We start from the raw sequence: 6,285 nt of genomic DNA on the forward strand, positions 1-6,285 counted from the left end.
TACAGATACCTTTTCCCCCATTGATCCCTTCTAGCCCTCACCTACCCCTCGCCTTTACCACACCATGTGTCAATGGGTTTTGCATATATGCATACAAGTCAAAGAACAGTTTTGTATATGCCTCCTAGTCTGCTTAAGTAACATTCAGCACTATTTTCTACTCTCTTGCATTGAGACATTCTCATTATTTGAATTTCTGGCAATGATGCCCTTTGATTTTCTTCCTACCTCTCTCTGTGCTTATCAGGTTCATCATAGTGGGCCAATGAATATTGAAGTTGCTTAAGCTTAGTCATAGAATCTCTCATTTCTCACTTCTGATGTCTTTATTCACCTTTATGACTTCTATTACTAGCGAGTTATACAGAGATAACAGATGCACTTACCCAGGACCCTTCTCTGATATCCATTCTTGGAAATTTCAAAAGCACCTCAAATACAAGATATATAAAAAGTAAATTCACGATATTCTCTTTCATTTCTAGTTTGTTGTTTTTTTTCAGTCTTCCTTGTCTCTCTGAATGGCACTGTAGATTTTACTAGCAAGGAACTTAGTAGTCATCTTGGACATGGCGTTCTTCTTCACCTTTCACATCTAAACCATCACCAAGTCCTGCCAATCAGATTTCGTAAATATTTCTCAGATTGTTTATTTTTTGCATGTGCAATGCTAGAACAACATCCCCTGCTATAGTTATTGTTATAGAATTCTCAATAGCCTACAGACTAATCTCCCAGCAATCTCTAAGCTTTCCTTTAACCTATTCTCCACTGCAGAGTAATATGTCAAAATATATTTCTGACCACATTCCCCCTATGCTTAATACCCCTTTAATGGTACATATTGTTCTTAGGAAAGAGGATAGAATTCTGACTATGGCCTTCAGCACCCTGAATAATGCAACCTTTATACCCTGCTCTCTTGTTTCCTCTTTACACCAGTCTTCCCTACTTTCTCTCATCCAGTGCCACTAGCCTTCTTCCAGTCCCTCATATTCACCATTTCTATACATTGTTCCTTTTGATTGGAACACTCTTTTTCTCCTTCTTAATTAGATATTTCTACCCAACTTACTTTGAGTTCATATATCATTTTCTCTAGGAAATTTTATTTGACCTACTTATGTCAACTCCTTCTATTAAGGACCTTATAATATGTTAAGGGAAGGTCAAAAGAGTTCTTTATCTTTGAAATATTAGTTCTCCAGTTGACACTTTTAATATAAAATGTGGGTGGATTAAATTTACAGATCATATTTGGGTTTACAGATCAAGTTTTCTAGAAGAGAAGGAAAAGGAAGGGAAGGGAAGGGAAGGGAAGGGAAGGGAGAAGGGAAGGGAAACATTGATGCGAGAGAGAAATCAATCGGTTGCCTCCCATTGTGTGCCCCAACTGGGGCAACTCAGGTATCTGGCCCGACCAGGTATCAAACCCATGAAACCTTCAGAGTACAGGATGACAGGCCAACCAATTGAGCCACACTGGCCAGGGCATAGAACACATGATCTGTAAAGCTTAAAAATATGATGGTCTTCTGCAAAGTCTGTCTGCTCTTTTTGCATGGAATTCTGTGTCAAACTTCCCAAGGCAAAGATGTGTGTGTATGTGTGTGTGTATTTGTGTATAAGTTTGAATATATGATAGTGTGTACATATTTATGGTTAAAGTTAATTGCCTTTAACCATAATCAGATTTATTTGTACCATTTTACAGGTTAAATAAGTGACAGGAAAATATTAGAAATAAGGCAGAGGTAGTAGATATGATTAGCAATATATTTGGGGAGGACATATTAATGTACAGGGACTTGGAGAAAAAGAAAACAGAAAAATATTTTAAGTCTGTTGGACTATATGGATAATTTGTTTCAATTAAATTTAGTCTTGATTTGGTAGAAGGAAGCCTTTGTAGGCAATGGTTCTTTGATACCCTGCCTTGTGATTTTGAATTGCCTACTTGCTTCAAAAGAATGGCCTAAACTTGCTCTCATTTTCTTTTTATTAATTTAAATATTCCCCTATGATTTTTAAAAGCAAAAATGCTTTTCTTTATCCTGCCAAAATTATAGAAATAATAAACACAAGTAGACATCTCCGTCAAAACTCAGAAACAAAATAATCTCATTTTAGCTGAGAACTTTTTTCCATCCAGGATCAGAAAGGAATTTTTTAAAAGTATATAAAAGGGGATAAAAGACAAGTATGTGGAACTGCCAGCCCCATGTAGAAAGAGGTCAAAATATTACAGATAATGTTTTATTTAAACTTCAACTCAGTTTTTATAATCATGATGGCATGGATACTTTTCAGAAAAAACGTTTGTTTGCTTCCCAATTAAAACAATAATATAGCCCATATTCAGATGGCAACAATGGACTCTTGATTCCTCTCAGATAAGCACATTTGAATTGTAATCAAATTGAATACCTTAAACTTTGCACGCTTTCTGAATGCTACCTCAACTGAGTTTCCTTCCAACTATGGAAAATGAAATTCTTGGATGAATACTGAGCATGCAAGGCATATGACACAACACAGTGAAGAATAATACATCTTGTTGGAGAGCTGTTTATTTATTGAAAATAAAATTCTATACTTATAGAATATACATATTGTGGAGTAAAAGTAAAATCCACATGGATTTTCAAGACCAAATGTGGACTTAAAAAAAGGTTGATACTTGTGATGGGTTTTCCTTCTCACTCTCCTTAGATGCCTCAAGGTCTTGATGGGAAAGTTAAGGTGACTAAACCATCACTTTGCTGAGGCTGTGTTCTCTGGCTGCTGACGCCACCTGGCCCTGGCTTCTGGAGTACATTAAAGAGACAACTCCATGACTGACTACAAATACTTCACAACCAATGAAAAGGAATAAATCTTTGAATTAAAGGCTGAACACAACAATGAAAAGGAAGAAAAGAGGAAGGAGGCTGTGAAGAAAGAAATTGCTGTTATGATTGTGGGAAAGGATGTTAGCACTCTTTCCAGATGTAGTGAACTGTGTGTAGACTGACAACCTGAAACTAAAGAAGCTTGTGTATCTCTAATTGATGAACTATGCCAACAGGCAGCCAGGCATGGTCATCCTGGATGTCAATAGCTTTGTGAAGGACTGTGAAGATCCCAATGCTTTGACTCAGGCTCTGGCAGTCAGAACCATGGGGTGCATCAGGTAGACAAGGTTATAGAATATCTCTGTGAGTCTCTCCACAAGTGCTTGAAGGATGAAGATACCTGTGTCCAGAAAACTAGCAATCTGCCTGGCAACATGCCATGATATCAATGCTCAAATGGTGGAAGATTGGGGATTTATGAATTCTCTGCAGGATCTCGTAGCAGATTCAAATTCAAGGGTGGCTAATGCTGTAGCAATGTTATCTGAAATCAGTGAATCACACCCAAACAGCAACTTATTCAATCTGAGCCCACAGAACATTAGTAAGGTGCTGACAGCCCCGAATGAGTGCTCTGAATGGGACCAGATTTTCATTTTGCACTGCCTGTCCAATTACAATTCTAAAGAATAACCAGGAGGCTCAGAGCATCTGTGAGTGGCTAATTCCCTGGTTATCTCATACCAACTCAGCTGTGGAGCTTTCACAGTAAAATTCCTAATGAAATGTATAGAGTTGTTACCCAGCTACTCTATTATAATATGGTGCTGAAGAAGTTGGCCCCTCCACTTGTCACTTTGCTGTGTGGGGAGCCAGAGGTGCAGTACATCATCCTGAAGAACATCAACCGAATTGTCCAAAAACTGCCTGAAATCTTAAAGCAGGAAATCAAAGTCTTCTTTGTGAAGTATAATGACCCCATATATGTTACACTAGAGAAGTTTGACATCATGATTCTTTTGGAATCCCAAGCTAATATTGTTCAGATTCTGGTGGAACGGAAGGAATATGTTCAAAGTTTGGTGTTGACTTTGTTTGCAAAGCTGTTTGGGCCATTGGACAGTGTGCCATCAAGGTGGAGGAATATGCAGAACATTGTATAAGCAAATTGCTTGATCTTATTTAGACCAAAATAAATTATGTGGCCCAAGAGGTGATTGTTTTAATCAGTGACATCTTCCAAAAGTACCCCAACAAGTATGAAAGTATATTGTCGCTGTTGTGAGAACTTGGATGAGCCAGATGCTTGAGCAGCTATGAATTGGATTGTGGGAGAATATGCTGAATGAATTGACAATGCAGATGAGTTACTAGAGACTTCCCTGGAGGGTGTTCATGATGAAAGAACCCAGGTTGCAGCTCACTCTGCTTACTGCTTTAGTGAAATTATTTCTTAAGAAACCATCAGAAACACAGAAACAGGTCTTGATTTTGGCAACTCAGGATTCTGATAATATTTACCTTTGAGACAGGGGCTATATTTATTGGAGGCTTCTCTCAATGGACTCTGTCACAGCCAAAGAAGTAGTATTGTCTGAGAAGCCACGGATCTCTGAGGAGACAGATCTCATTGAGCCAACTCTGCTGGGTGAGCTAATCTGCAACAGTGGTTCTCTGCCTCTTTGTACCACAAGCCTTCCAATGCTTTTGTGGAAGGAAGTCATGGATCCGTCACAAACACTTGCCAACACATCATGGGAGCACTGATGCAGCTGACAGTCCTGTTGGCACTACCACTACCACCAACCTGGAACAGTGTCAGGTTATTCTCTCTCAAGATCACCTTCTGGGAGACCTGTTGAACCTTGACCTTGGTTCCCCAGTCAATGTGACACAAGCATCCGCCATGCAGATGGGAGCAGTGGATCTCTTGGGAGGAGGACTAGATATTCTGCTTGGCAGTGAGCTTGGCGGAAGCATTGGAGGAAGTCTGACAGTGGGGCAATCCTTCCTGCCATTATCAGTGCCCGCAACTATTGCTCCTTCACCTACTTTTGCTGTGGTCAGCAGTAGTCGGAATGAGTTATTTGAGTTCTGTACAGGGATAGGCATACATATGGTGGATATGTGGCTCCTAAGGCTGTCTGAGTAAAGGCTAAAGGCTTGGAGATTTCCGGAATATTTATTCATCATCAGGGGCATATCTATATGGAAATGAACTTCACCAACAAAGCTCTGCAGCACATGACAGAATTTGCAATCCAGGTTAACAAGAATAGCTTTAGTGTCATCCCCAGAACGCCTCTGGCCATACACCGCTGATGCCAAACCAGAGCATTGATGTCTCCCTGAATCTCAACATCTTGGGCCCAGTCATGAAGATGGAACCTCTGAATAACCTGCAGGTGGCTGTGGAAAACAGTATTGACATCTTCTACTTCAGCTGCCTCATCCATTCAATTTGATTTTTGTAGAAGATGGCAAAATGGAACACCAGGTCTTTCTTGCAATATGGAAGGATTTCTGCAATGAAAATGACCTTCAGTTTCAGATGAAGGAATGTCATGTAAATGCTGACACTATTTCCAGCAAGTTGCAAACAACAACATTTATACTATTGCTGAGAGGAATGTGGAAGGGCATGACATGTCCCAACCTCTGAAGCTCACAAATGGCATTTGGATCTTGGCTGAGCTACGTATCCAGCCAGGAAGCCCCAATTATATGCTGTCACTGAGGTGTAGAGCTCCTGAAGTCTCTCAGTATGTCTATCAGGTCTCTGAAAGCATTTTGAAAAACTAATAGATTGCTCCTGTGCCCTCAGGCCACCGTGTGATCAGTACAAGCCAAGAACTCTTAACCAGAAGAAATTGTATTGCCCTGTAGAATCTAGACCTAAGCACACTGGGGCCACCCACCACTGTAGTGACAGTCAAACTTGTGCTAAATTAAGGCACAACCTGCTGGATAGTTTGATCTTTCTGTGAACATTTGTTAACCATTGCTTCAGTCATTTCCCACCTCTTGCCTCCTGCTATCTGTCCTAACTTGTGGGCTTCTCCGTACTATGCCAATGGCTGGAATTTTTTGATATAACTTGATATTTTTTCAATGAGAGCTCATTTCAAAAGCATAAAAAGACCAAAAATATGAAAGGAAAAGTATCTAGGGGAAAAAAGTTTAAGAAGCCACAAGTAACAATCTCCAAAGTTTATTTTTTAATAGAAAAATATAAAGTTAAGTGTAAGTGTAGTTATTCACAAACACATTCTTAATTTAAGATTTCTTCCTGAGAGACCCAACTGAATGCCATGTCTTCCTCTTGAAAATGCACAGATTCACATTCTGTTTCAAGAGGGAAATGGCATAATGAAAGTATATGGGTTGGGATCAGATCTGGCTCCAAATCTGCATACCATTATTTAATATCTTATATATTTACTTCACTTGT

General features: G+C 39.4%; 1 pseudogene; it reads left to right on the forward strand.

The window, feature by feature from the left end:
- Window positions 1-2,833: 2,833 nt before the first annotated feature.
- LOC102254761 lies at window positions 2,834-5,636 on the forward strand (annotated as a pseudogene).
- Window positions 5,637-6,285: the final 649 nt, after the last annotated feature.

Source organism: Myotis brandtii, unplaced genomic scaffold (genome assembly GCF_000412655.1).
Source record: "Myotis brandtii unplaced genomic scaffold, ASM41265v1 scaffold82, whole genome shotgun sequence".
In the NCBI taxonomy this organism is placed as follows: domain Eukaryota; kingdom Metazoa; phylum Chordata; class Mammalia; order Chiroptera; family Vespertilionidae; genus Myotis; species Myotis brandtii.